The sequence below is a fragment of the Pseudorca crassidens genome, chromosome 8 (genome assembly GCF_039906515.1).
Source record: "Pseudorca crassidens isolate mPseCra1 chromosome 8, mPseCra1.hap1, whole genome shotgun sequence".
Lineage (NCBI taxonomy): Eukaryota > Metazoa > Chordata > Mammalia > Artiodactyla > Delphinidae > Pseudorca > Pseudorca crassidens.
This window is the reverse complement of record NC_090303.1, coordinates 29972842-29987728: the sequence shown is the minus strand read 5'-3', so window position 1 is coordinate 29987728 and position 14887 is coordinate 29972842. Positions and strand designations below refer to the sequence as shown.

Sequence of the window (14887 nt, the reverse complement as noted above, 5' to 3'; positions counted from 1 at the left end):
GGAGAACAGAGGACCTTCTTGTTTTCAAAAATCCAATAAATACGTGTGCCCACAGGAAGGCCCATAAAGACCTGAACCTTAAAGCTCTCAGGCTCATTTAGAAACTGCTCACACAGGAAGTTTAAAAGCAGGAACCACATCCTCGTCCTTGGTTCACCTATCCCCTATAAAAACACGAGCTGCGGTGCCAGTTTCAAAGCTGGGCAATTGTAGCTGACCCTGGAGGGCATGGTACTTTTTAGTACAATAAGCTGGTTTCTTTTCACATTCAAGACGGGTGGAAGGAGAGTTTGTTACAGCCAGATAAAAAGTAATCCTTTGGCTCTAATTCAGACGGATTTGCAAAGTATGATTTTCTTGGAAGAAAAATGAATCCCTTAACTGTTTTCGCCTGCCATCACAACAGCCCTAACAGTTGCCTAATTTTCCATCTGCATATTATTTGGAAACGGTAAAAGTTAGGGTAATATAATGTGCAGATGAGTGAAAACAGAATTTGTTTGCTTTCCTTCTTGCCTCCATACAGGGTTTTCTGATGTGTAAGTCATAGAATCTGCTCACTTGGTGTGTAAGCTGTGTTTCGATGTGAGTTCCAGTGTGCGCTTTAGACTCGAGCTGCTGAGGAAATTTTAGGAATGTATTACAGGTAAAACACCAGGAGACAGCACTGATGTGAGAGAAAGTGAATGACAGCTTGTTAGCTATTCTGTCTGAACAGTTAAAGTCTTTTACTCTTTCAGTGAGTGAATGGGGGAAAATCCTCTGCTTCTGTCAGTTTAGGTTACAGTAAGAAAAGAAGATAATTATCTGTTAGCTGTTTTCAGCCCCTCAAGAACTTGGAAGGAGATGGAGCGAAAAGGTAGGATTCTCCGTCCAGTATCTAACTCTTCAACTAGATCTGCTCTTCTCTTCTCTCTTGTACATACCGAAAGTATAACTTTCATGTATAGCAATGGTTATCTTTTTAAAAAGTTTGAAACCATGACTGGTATTGCACCAACTAAAATCACAGTGCAAGCAGAAAAGGTGGCGTCAACAAGTTTTAGACTTTTAAAAAAAATACTGACCTCAGAATATGAGGGCAAACTCCGTACACAGCACCCCCTCTAATTAAGTGAATGCCATCCATGGAAGGGAAATATCCATCAGCATAATACAATCCCCATCAGCATAATACAATCCCCAAGCTTAGCTGCAGACACAGTTATGATTCATCTGAAATTCAGTCTTGGACGTGGCAATTTACCTGATGTGACACATAATGCCAAACGAGGAGAACAGAAGTTGAATTCTATTCATGTATTTGTAGCTCACTGTTTATGGCCAAAATAATATAATTGGCATTTTGGATAATAATCAGTGCTAGATATTTGATAAATTATTTTCTTAAACTCCTATAAATGATTATTCTCTTAGTGTCTCCTAGGAAGATTACTAAATAATACAGGAAAGAGGTGAACTGAATAGTCCAAGGTAGGAAAATAGAATTCCATTGAGTAAAAACTTATCTGGTAATCTCACTCTGTTGTACTCCCTTAATCAGCATTGAATTTCAGGATTATTTTTCTTTTAGCTTTGGATATAGCCTGTTATAATCAGAAAGATCATGTGCCAAGTGTTCTGCTGCCTGTTTGAAAACTTCACTTATGAGAAAACCCTTCTGGCTTCCTGGAAATGGAGCCTGGCATTTCACTATTGCTGCAAAGTCTTCAGTAGTTCATGTGTGGTGTTGCATATGCACGCTGTGTACTCAGCCTGTATTAGTAAGCAGTACTAGGGTAAGAGGCATAATTACTGTATACAAACTAGCAATGATTGGCACAGACTCATTTGTTGTCTCCAATTTGAGGAAAGGTGATTTTGACTTGAGAAGTAACTGGAACTTACAAAGCACTGGCGATAACTGTATTTTAGCCGAAAAGTGGGCAATTTATTCATCCTTAATTTACTCAGATACTCCTGATTTTCTTTACTTTTTTTTTCTAAGAAGGAGCCCAGTAGAATTTTTTTTTTTTTCTGGTGGATCCAGTTAGTCTTGCAATTCTGTGAAAGCAATCTAAACTTATTGGCTACATTATGAGAGTAGGAGAGAATAACACCTCCTTGTCCCAACTTTCTACTCCAGTCTTTTATCCTTTTTCAGATATGCCAAGTCACTGGGGAGACATGGTGGTCTCTAAGGCAGCATTCTGGAGCCAGGAGTGCCTCCGAGAATGTAATCAACAGTTAGATCTAAGGTTACATGAGTTCTGGCTCATCAGCCTGATGCATCAATGTGTGAAAGCTATTTCTTGTGCTTGGCTTTAGAGAATATGGATAAATTCTAAGTAGCTTCTCTTTTTTCAAATCTGTATGTTTAACATTAAAACAGCTGATATTATACCCAGAGAGTAACTCCATCATCAATGATCTTACAATTTCACATCTTAAAAATAACATATTCTATATTACATAAGCATTTTCTAATAATGCAGTTGTAATCAGGTATTATTTCTGTCAAGGAGTTGAACTTGGCTGAAGCAAACAAGTGTAATTATGTATCCAAATATCTCATGAGATTATCTCGTATTCAGGAGTTCTTAGCCTAAGGTAGAAGGATATAATTCAGTGAGTTCAAAGAGACTTCTAAAATTACAAAAAAACGAGGCATATTTATTACATATTTTCAGTGTCTTTTTTGCTAAAAACCCCATGGCTTTTATCAGAATTTTTCCCCCAAACTGCTAAGCAATCAGTGCTAAGCACCACTGATTTTATGATTTTGTTATTATGATTAGTAGTAATAGTACTGAAGTAGTATTTTGCTGATGACTCAAAACTGAAATTTGTAAAACAAATTCAGAAATAACCATAGGTTGTTTTTTTCTTTTCTTTTTTTTTTTTTTTTTTTTGGTCTGCGTTGGGTCTTCATTGCTGTGCGCGGTCTTTCTCTAGTTGCGGCGAACGGGGGCCATTCTTTGTTGCGGTGCGCGGGTTTCTCACTGCCGTGGCTTCTCTTGTTGTGCAGCACGGGGCTCTAGGCACGCGACTTCAGTAGTTGCAGAGCGCAGGCCCTAGAACGCACAGGGTTCAGGGTTCAGCAGTTGCAGTGCGTGGTCTCTAGAGCGCAGGCTCAGTAGTTGTGGTGCACAGGCTTAGTTGTTCTGCGGCATGTGGCATCTTCCCGGACCAGGGATCGAACCTGTGACCTCGGCACTGGCAGGCAGATTCTTAATCACTGCGCCACCAGGGAAGTCCCACTATAGGTATTTTCAAGTTTATGATTATCTATTATAAAAAGATTGTCAACATGCTGTCTCCTATCTGACACATTACATGATCATAGCATGGATTCCAAAATACCTGGAGTCAAAACAAAAGTTTTCCCCAAAGCTTTGTGCTTTTAACAAGTAAGAATCAATCAATTACACAGTGATGCCTCACTTCCTGACACTATTCTAAGGGCTCTGCACATTTTGTCTAATTTAATCTCCCAAACAAGTTTATAGATTAGGTACTATTGTTTCCATCCCAGTTTTACAGATGATAAAACCAACACAGAGAAAGTTGCATATTATGCCCACCGTCAATGAGTTAGTAAGTCTGGCCTTAGAATTTGTAAATTAACCACTGTAGCTATGGTACCTTGAGAATCAAAGATCACGTGACACAGAGAACAGTACACATTTCAAGGCTCATGTCTTAGATTGAAGTAATAGTAGGACTCCTTTACCATTTTCTTCCCATCAGTAACATCAGATCTTCCCAACTCCTATTTCCATAGTCTTTGTAGCTCTCAATCCTGCAGTCTCATCAACAACTTTAGTGATGTCCCGTATCAAGAACATGCATCTGTTTCATTGTCTCTACTTATCTTTTGTTTTCTTTAACCCTCTCTCCAGGAAAAAGGACTCTATGGTCAATGTTAAAAATTAGAATGTTAACTGAGTGTACCTCCATCCTCCAATTTTTGCAACCCTTAGGATATGACAGGAAGGGGTAGGCTTTTGTAATTCAAGTCAACACAAACACGCCTATGAAATGCACCTTTGTGGAAAATTCAGCACATGCGCCAACTTTTGTAAGTATAGTTTGCTCATTCGTGGTCAGAAAGTACCAAACTTGAGGTAGCTGTATTGTTTCATGATGTCATATATGGTATCATGGTCACCCTGTTTATGTTTACTGGGGAAGAGAAATTCAATTTGACCACATCAAAAAGTAATTATTCTCACTAAAGAGAGTGGAAATATTTTTTATCACCTTACCTGCAATATGGCTAACAATACAGATTAACTGAAAAATAGTCAAATGAGAGATGAGCTGTGTTAACACACACTTCTATGATTAACAAGTAAAACAGGCATCCAGGAATTGGCATCATACTGAAATGGAAAACTCAAACACTGAGGTTTTCCTTTGTATTAATATGTCTTTCCAACTCCTGAGTAAGCATGTGCATACAAACTCACTTTAAGCAACTGTTTATCAGAGCTTGAGGACTACGTGAAAATATTAAAAAGACGCTTGGGACAAGGACTGATAATTTCCAGCACATCTGGCACGGAGGAAAAATTTGTGATACAGAGAAGTGAAGGGGAATGGGAAGTGGGCATAAGAACATCATACTCTATTTTTAGTGTGTTTTAGGAAATTAAGTTTTGTTGTGTGTGTTGAGAAACACAGAATACAGTCATTTAATCTAAGTCAAAATAAGCTTTGATTTTCACACAACCTTAAGGAAAACATCTCATGTAAAACTGAACTCTTCTAAATTACAAAATCAGGGGTTTGTTGGTAGGTAAATAAAAATACATATGCGTACCATTGAAAATAGTTTAACTACTTCTGATTATCCAGATAGTCTGGAATATATCAACAGAGAAAATTATCAATAACAATAATTGCCATGGTTGGGATATAAAACATTTCTCTCAGTGTGACTCCGTTATTATGAAGGTATGCTTGAAGATACTGACCATGTATGCCGTCAGTACAATAGCAACTAAAAGCTTTGCCACAAAATCTTATTTGCATAAGTAATTAATTATATGAACAACTATATTTACCAATAGCTTCACATGATTTTTATATTCAGCTCCTCACAAAAGACATATACCACATGAGCCAGAGTTTCAATAATACTTTTGGAAATCCTGAAACAACCACAAAGTCAGCTCACTACATCAGTTACTTTTAGGCAGTAAGTAAAGGACTAAGGGGCATGTGAAGCATGCCAATTATTGGGTTTTGTTTGTAAGTAATGCCTCATTATTTTACAGTAACAATATTATGACTTAATTACTCTTTGAGTTACAGTAAAATCTTGAGCTTTAGAAAGACTGCTACAGTTTGGCTATGCATTTGACACCACATCAAACTGATGCTTAAAGAAACCAGGATTCTCTATGACCACATATCTAAAATGATTAAACTCTTACCTTCAAAACTATTTAATAGAAATCATAAGTTATCATCACTGTCTTATGACAATATTGATAACCATATCAAATCCAGTAGTTTACTGTATACAGATCTGTAACCATAGTGTACCACACAGCTTTATTCCATAGCTATATTTTAGAATAGTGTTGCCTTCCATTTATATGAATATATTATAATATGAAAGTATGTAATAAATGTTGATATGCATATCTCATATACATAAGTCTGATTTAATATATTGTTTAGCCGATCAGTCAATCATTTTGAAAATTACCACTGAGGAAAATATGAATCATTTTATCCTCACATTCTAGCTAAATATTTTGACACAGACCCATCTGGATAGAATCCTGTGTAACTTGTTTCTGATGACCTATGATTTTGACAGTTTGAACACCAATTCTACTACAGTTACATTAGTTCTTAGGTTGGCACACTGAGATTTCAAATAGAGATGGAAGGGTCTACTGTTTTAGATGCTGGTATCAGTGGTGATATGCAGAATCATTCAAAAGATGTGGAAAGATGGAGTAAAAGGAGTAAAAATTATAAAGCTTTAGGACAAAGATATGAAGATTAAGTGAGCAAAACATACAAGCACTCTAGTGGAAAAAACACAGCAGGCTAGATCTATAACAAAATATTAGCTAACCACAAAAAATACTATTTATAAAAGATCCAACACTCGGCCTTGAAACAAATATGAACAACTCTGTTGCTATAACTAAGCATATATACTTGACTGCCACCAGAACTTATGCTTATCTTAACATGAAAGATTATATATATGAAATAAATTTGGACCCTTTAAGCAGACATTTTATCAATAAAACATTGTCTTTTTTTTTAAAAAAAAAAAACCTCATAGCTGATTGGGAACATGATTATAACTCCTGGGTATAGAGTAAGCCATCTCAACCTACCTTAAGTATAACACTATTCTCTAGCTATGTAAAATTGATCACACACACACCCACACACTCCTACCTCACCATACAGCAAGTCATGAACCAAATTTCTCTGTATGCAGATTCTCTTTTAAGTATCAGATTTAATTTAAGTGTAACTACATCAGTCTCTCAAATACATTTTAAGTTAGATCCTGACTCTGAGATTTTCCAGTATCAAGTAAAGGCATAAGTAACACATATCAAAGGAACAGACTGCCTTTTAAGTAGAAACCAAAATCCCAAATGCTGTGTCTACTATATTGCTTAAATTCCTTAAAATTCAGTAAGCATGCTAAAAACCCTTAAGTAAGACACAAACCCGAGATTATCCTACCAAGGAAGGACAGGATGGTCACAACAATCATAAATGTACATACCATATGAATATCCACTTGATGTTCAGAGAAGATAACTCAAGGAGATGAAATGATGTGAGTTATAATTGAAAACACTCCAGCTATCATCCACAAAACGTTTGCGGTAATGTGAGAGGGCTTGTCTGCAGAACTATCATAATTCAGGCTTGGCATTTGGCTTTGCCTCGGTCACCAAAATTCTGTTCTAGGTTATTATTGCACACTCTGTGGACTGAACTGCAGCAGCGATAGAAGCCAGTTTCCATATTAGTGTTAATTGAACATTGGCTTGGATAGAGCCTAGATCCCACAGAAAGTGATCTTATAGGGGGAGCAATGGATTTAAATTATCAAAAGAGTTCTCTTTCTTTTCCTGATCTCATAACTGTGTACACACATACATCGCAGGCAGCTTGCCAAAACACTGTGAAATAATGCCCCTAATTAAAGCAAGCCACTTTTACCATTTGATATACAAACTGTTTCCTTTACAAGGTTTATCAAGAAAGATTATATATTGAATATCAAAGTGGATTTTTTTGAGCTCAGATATTATTTCTACACGGTATTTTGGCACCGCAGATAGTCTGGAATGGGTGTGCTTGATCCTTTCATATCTTGGGATCTGTGGATAATTTACAGTCATCAACATTGTTGACACAGCACAAAATAATGTAAAAATCTAGCCAAAATAATGACTGTGGGACTAAGTTATTTTGCTTTGGTCTCTTTTTCATTAATTCTTTGTAAATGCAGTTTAATTTATCATGCCTAATCTTGAACTTAAAATTCACTGAAATCTTGAGTTGTATTTCTTTAAGCAACATGGTATAAAAATGTGGTGGTGTATATTTTTTCATCTCTAATGGTGTTTTTAAAATGACTCACTGCTGCTCCAAGTCAGATGTCTTACGGGAACTTCTTTTTCATACATAATTTGCATATTAAATGATAACTGCTTTCTAAAAATGATTCAGATTCAACTCATGTGTTATTATGCTCTGTGTCATGGCATAACGGGTCCTCTATTAATGGGTCCTCTATTGAGTCTGCTTTTGGTACTAAATCATCTTTACAACATTGCCTGGAAGGAAAGGTTGACTCTAATGGCTAGTACTTCTATACTTATACTCCATCCGAAGAAAAGGTCAAAACATGTTTTAAAAATTATTATTATTAAATGAAAGACAAAGAAAATGTGCAGTAGTACAGGGTAAATAAAGTGCCGGCATTATAACTGGAGAACTTACAAGGGGACTTGCAGGGAATTGGAAGATACTATGGAGATCACAGAAAGAGAATAACTTGAGACAGAAAATCTTTAAAGTTATTTACAAACTTTTCGGGTGACCCCTCACACCATCCCCAACCACCAAGATATGCATGCATGGATTTGTCCTAAGAAGTAGACAAAAGACTTGGAAACTAAACCAAGAGACAGACAACCAGACAGTTCCCAGACTATCCCAGTGCATATCACACTCTGGAAATAGAAAACAAAATATTAAAAACACAATCCAGAGATGGATGGATGGGTGAGTGGAACGTATGGCTTAAAGTCAGAGTTGTTATCTACTAGAAGTATCAACATTATCTAGAGGTTTTAGAAGATAGAAGAGTCTCATAGCACAATATTAAAATGTCCAAGACACATTTAAAAAGTACTTTGCACACAAAGCACAAGGAAAATATCAACAAGCAAATGATACAACGATCAATGTTTGCCAATGACATGACACAAATGTTGGAATTGACAAAGACTTTAAAGCAGCTATTAAAAAAATGTTGCAACAAGTAAAAGTGATCACTCTTAAAATGAACAGAAAGCTAGAAAAGCTCAGAAAATGAACAGTATAAAAAAAAATGAAATGGAAATTTTATAACTTAAAAACAAACCCTCATTGGATGTGCTTAATAGCAGAGTGGTTATGACAGAGAAAACAGTAAGCAAACTTGAAGACTGATTAATAAAAATGACCTAATATAAACAACAGAGACAAAACATATTAGAAAAAAAATGCACAGAGCTTAAGGAACATATGGAACAAAATCAAATGGCCCTAGAAGGAGAGGAGAAACTTAGTACAGAAAAAATATTTGAATAAATATTAGCTGAACACTTCCCCAGTTTTATGAAAGACATAAACTTACGGATTCAAGAAACTCATTAACCCCAAACAGAATACACCAAAGAAATCTATCCCCATCAGTTGTTATAAAAGTGCTGGAGGGCTTCCCTGGTGGCACAGTGGTTGAGAGTCTGCCTGCCGATGCAGGGGACACGGGTTCGCGCCCCGGTCTGGGAAGATCCCACATGCCGCGGAGCGGCTGGGCCCATGAGCCATGGCCGCTGAGCCTGCGCGTCTGGAGACTGTGCTCCGCAACGGGAGAGGCCACAACAGTGAGGCCCGTGTACCGCAAAAAAAAAAAAAAAAAAAGTGCTGGAAATCAGAGACAAAGAAAAAACTCTTTCAAAGCAGCGAGAAAAAAAAGAATGCATTGATTTTGGGGGAATAACAATTTGAAAGCTGGCTTCAAGTTTTATTTCAGAAATAACTGATGACAGAATGAGTGAAACAAAAAATTTAAAGTGCTGAAATCCTAGATTTCTGTATCTAGTGAAAATATCTTTCAGGGATGAAGGGGAAATAAAAATACTTTCAGATGAAATGAAACTAAGAGAAGTTGTTGCCAGCAGACCTGTACTCAAAGAATCACTAAAAGAAAATTTTCAGAAGAACACCAGAAGTAAACTTGCATTATTAGGAATGAGGGAAGAACAGCAGAAATGGTAAGCACCTGGGTAAATATAATAGACTCTTCATCTCTACTTCAGTTCTTTAAAATACATCTGACGGTTGAAGTCAAAATTATAACATTGTCTGATGGAATTTCAATGTATGTAGGGGTAATAAACAAGTACAACACAAAGGGAGAAATAAAGCAACACATATTGTGCTAAGGTTTCTATCTCCACTAGAAGTGGTAAAATATTCTTTCTAAGTAGAAGTGAAAAGACAAGTATATAACTGCAATCTCTAGATCACTAAAAGAATTATACAAAGACATAAAGAGGAAGAGAGATTTAAATAATTTAAAAATATTCAAATAACTCAGAAGGAGGCAGAAAGGGGGACCAGAGTAAGGATAATAAGAGGAATCAACCAAACAAAAAGAAATGCCAGACCTAAATCTGAAGACGTTTATTTTATGGTATGTTCATGTCCCTAAATACACCGATGAAAAGACAGAATGTCAGAATGAAATTTGAAAAACGTGAAACAACTATACTCTATCATAAGTCACTTGATAGAACGACAAAATATAATGATAGAAGATGATTTCCAGAATGGCAGTGTAAGGAGCTCCACAGACCCTCCCCTCAGTGAAACAACCATAATTGGTGAAAACAACCATTCAAAGTCTCTGAAAAGTGTCCTGAAGGATTTTAGTGAATGGAGAAATAGTTACTGAGGAAAATTTACTACATCTTGTGTGAATAGTCTGAGTCTCTGACACCTGAGTCACTGTATCCTCCATTCTTCCCCCACCCTAGCTCAGGAAGCTACACTCATGGCAGGTACCACCAAGACGACAGAGCTCCCTCTCTCCCCAGTTCCCAGGTATGGCTACTGTTCCAACCTGGCCACCAGCATTTATCATCCCCTCCCACCTCATCCAGTTCCGTGTTGCAGAAGCTCTCTATTCCAGGCAAGGGCAGTTGAGATGTCTGGGGCTCCCGTCCTCCATCCAGACCCATTATTGAAGAAGCCCTACTCTAGACATGGCAGCCTGAGAACACTCTGCCCCAATTCACCTTAGTACCAGCTCATATTTAGGGCAAAGATTCCACACCATGAGAGGCAAGCTGAGAAGATCAAGGGCTACCATGGCCACCAAACATTCCATTCATAGAACACAGGTGTCACCCCAGGAGAACTGGTTGCTCAAAAGAAGAAGAACAATGCTTCTGCCCAGGCATAAGGGAGGCCTTAAGAACAGAGAGCTGTGTAGCTCCCACTAAGGAAACTGCCTTTATGACCCAGGTGATAAGTTAAATCCACCAGAAGAAATAAAGAAAACCAGATGTGATAAACAAAAATTTTAATATAATGAACTCTAAATACGTTTCCTCCTTGTTTTCCTCTTAGCTTCTTTGAAAGATATAAAATTATATAAAGAATTATAACAATGTATTGTTGGTTTTGTAAGATATATAAACATAATATGTATAACAAAAAAGCACCAAAAAAAGAGGAAGGAATAGTTTTATATACAAGTAGCATTTTCTAACTACCAATTTATAATCCCTTATAATTTGTTTGCCAGTTAACTATAATAATTACGAAATGGGAATAAAGAAATTGACTGGGGCCTTTTTAAAATTTGAATACAAAAATGTTATTAAATTAAAATAATCTTTTCCAAGATTTTTCCAAGTTTTATTAAAGTTTAATTAAATGTCAATAAAATTTTAACATAGTTTTATTTTCTTTTGCAAGTATATATATGTTACAGTATATAAAATAAATGTAATACTTATAAGTGTTGAAACAATTGCATTCTGTAGATCTCTTTGTTTTCTTAGGGGAAACAAATACCCTGTACCTCTCTTTGAGCCAACTTGAATAGGAGAACTCTGTAAATGAGGCATGAGGCAAGAATGTGACTTCTTGGCTCAATCCTTTTCATAGGAAACCCTTGACAAGTTAAAAGAATAAAAGAATAATATACACATTTTAAAAGATTATGAGTAAAATAAACGATAATGAAAAGTTCACTGGAATTTTGTGATCAAACAAAGAGAATCACCCACCTAAAGAAAGGAAACTTAAGAAAATTTTCCTTATTAATGCTGCATGGGAGGGGACCAGCCCCAGATCCTTTAGTGGCAGGTGGTACAAGGAAAGCTATCAACCGTTCAAGTCTGATCCAAATTGTTGAGAAGGTGCCCTGTTATCCTTCCATAATAAATTCATTTGTAATATGATTCTTTAAAAATAGTATGTTTCTGTAAGGTGCTCCTTTTTTTAATGATTTAATATTTATTTTCTTTCATTATGAGCTTTGCATGAATATTTTGTCTACATATAATTTTAAAAACTCATATAACTTAATCATTTGAGCTCTTACAATAAATAGAACTCTTTGATAAATGTAGGTTATTCCAATTTGAACTAAGATAAATCTCTAGACATCCATATGTTTCTGGACCCTGTTAATGGGGCTATTTAATCAGGTTTAGAAAAAACAAAAGGTTTCTTAGGCCTGCAGGATTACAAAGCATCCCAATGCTAAATCCAGTCTCTTTTCCAACCGGAAAAATTTGACATAATATTCTCGGTTTAGATGGTTCCAGAAACAAACCTTAATATGTTGGACCAGCACTGGGCACCTGGGCCATTGAAAATTGCTTTACCCCAGGATATGCATTTCCAATACAGCCTTTGGACATCTGCTCTACGTTTTTCCTTACTGACTTTTCATTTCCACTTCTTGACTATGTCTTTGTTACCTACCATCCTAAACTCTCAGCAATTCCCAGTCACATTCATACTACTGCAGCCTCAATTCCGATCTCAATTCCAATTTCAGGTCCTGTATCTACCCTTTTCTAACCCAGCTTCTACTGCACCCACACTCTTGCCCCCCCCGCCTCCAGTTTTCACCATTTCAATAATCCATATTATGTAAGGTATAGACTCTAAGTTTTCCAGGGGTTGTCTGGGATTATCTAGTCCAATTTTATTAAATACACACATTCCAGATAAGCTGAAAAACAGGCTCAAGATGATAGAGTTAATTAACAAAAAAAGAGAACTAGGTTGTTATATTATGACTCCTAGTCTAGTGCTGCTTCTATCAAATTGGAAATATAGATTGATCACTAAAAAAAGTTAAAATACGATTAAATGCTATTGTGAAAACTGGACAGGTACACGCAAAAGAACAAAACTGGATTATTCTCTCACACCATGCACAAAACTAAGTTCAAAATGGATTAAATACTTAAATATAAGACCTGATATCATAAAGCTCCTAGAAGAAAACCCAGGCAGTAAGCTCTTTGATATCACTGTGAGTAATATTTGTTTGGATATGTCTCCTCAGGCAAGGAAAACAAAAGCAAAAGCAAACAAAGGGGACTAAATCAAACTAGAAAACTTTTACACAACAAAGGAAATTATCAACAAAATGAAAAGACCACCTACTGAATGAGAGAAGATATTTGCCAGCGATATATCCAATAAGGGGTTAATATCCAAGATACACAAAATAAAAACTCATACAACTCAACACCAAAAAATAAAAATAAACAGGCAGAGGAGCTGAATAGGCATTTTTCCAAAGAAGACATACAGATGGCCAACAGGCACATGAAAAGATGCTCAGCATCACTAGTCATCCGGGAAATGTAAATCAAAACCACAATGAGGTATCACCTTACACCTGTCAGAATGGCTATTATCCAAAATAACAAGAGTTGGGGAAGATGTGGAGAAAAGTGAACCCTTATACACTGTTGGTGGGAACGTAAATTCGTGGAGACACTTGGGAAAACAGTATGAAAATTCCTCAAAAAATTAAAAATAGAACTACCATATGATATGATCTAGGAATTTCATTCCAAGGTATTTATCTAAAGAAAATGAAAATGTTAATTAGAAAAGATATATGCACCCCTATGTTAATATCAGCATTATTTCAATAGCCAAAATGTGGAAGCAACCAAGTGCTCATCAATAGACAAATGGATAAAGAAGATGTGGTGTACGTATATATATAAATGAATATTACTCAGCCATAAAAAAGGAAACCCTGCCATTTACGACAACATAGATGAACCTAGAAGGTATTATGCTAAGTGAAGTAAGTCAGACAGAGAAATACTGTCTGATTTCACTTACATGTGGAATCTTGATAACAAATGTATAATTATAACAAAACAGAAACAGTTATAAATACAGAAAACAGGTGGTTGCCTGAGGGGAGGGGGCTGAGGGGAGGAAAGAAATAAGTGAGGGAGATTAAGTGGTACAAGCTTCCAGTTGTAAAATAAATGTCACGGGTATAAAATATACAGTGTGGGGAATACAGTCAATAACTATATAATATCTTCGGATAGTGATATATCGTAACTACACTTATCATGGTGATCAGTTTGAAATCAGTTTGAAATAGAATCACTAAGTTGCACAACAGGAACTAACATAGTGTCGTAGGTCAATTGTACTTCACAACAAACAAACTCATAGAAAAAGAGTGCAGATTTGTGGTTACCGAGGCACACGGTGGAGGCGGGGCAGCTGGGTGAGGGCAGTCAAAAAATGCAAACTTCCAGTTCTAAGGTAAGTACGAGGGCTGTCATGTACAGCATGACAAATATTATTAACACTGGCGTATGTCACATATAAAAGTTAAGAGAGTAAATCCTAAGAGTTCTCATCACAGGGAAACATTTCGTTTCTTTAATTTTCTATCATTTTGAAATGACGGATGTTCACTACACTTGTGATCATCGTTTCATGATGTATGTAAGTCAAATCATTATGCTGTACACCTTACACTTATACAATACTGTATGTCAATTATACCTCAATAAAACTGGAAGAAAAAAATATACATGATTAAATTTTGGTGTTCCTTTTAGAGCTGCTCTTTCCAGACTTTAAGATTCTTGTGTATTCCTTTATGATTACTTTAGGACCTACAACACTTTTGGTGAATATAATGTGGAGTCATAAATATTATATTGCCCTAAGCTCAGGCACTCATTTGACTATTTTCAAAATATAATATAAGGTAGTGGTAACTTCTCTCTACCGCTCCTTCTATTCACTCTTGATTTCATTAACATATTTCCATGTGCTAAACTCAATTTACTAGTGGTTTAAAAGAGCATTAATATTAAAAACAGCCTCTCCTTCTCACTCCAAGAAAACTTAATCCGAAAAACAATCCTCTAAGTGTTGTATTTTGCCTTTGATTCCTCCTCTCAGCCCACTTTGAGATCCCTTCCCCTAAACTTTTGAGCAAATATTTCCTTAAAGAGACTTTCAATTCTGTCACAACACTAATATCTTCCTGATGGGCCTGATCAACTTGTGTTTCTTCTCATCTAGGATCAATGTATAAGAGGACACAGACCCATATTTG

At 36.2% G+C, this 14887-nt stretch overlaps 1 long non-coding RNA gene across 5 annotated transcripts in view; it reads right to left on the bottom strand.

The window, feature by feature from the left end:
* LOC137228942 (uncharacterized) overlaps positions 1 to 7369 on the bottom strand; it is a 544864-nt gene extending 537495 nt beyond the window's left edge. For 2 of the 5 annotated variants that reach the window (XR_010945423.1, XR_010945422.1), the window contains exon 1: positions 6752 to 7366. This is a non-coding gene — a long non-coding RNA (uncharacterized lncRNA). Of the gene's footprint in view, positions 1 to 6751 lie in introns of all 5 variants that reach the window. The other 3 variants (XR_010945426.1, XR_010945424.1, XR_010945425.1) reach the window with 2 other exon arrangements.
* Positions 7370 to 14887: the final 7518 nt, after the last annotated feature.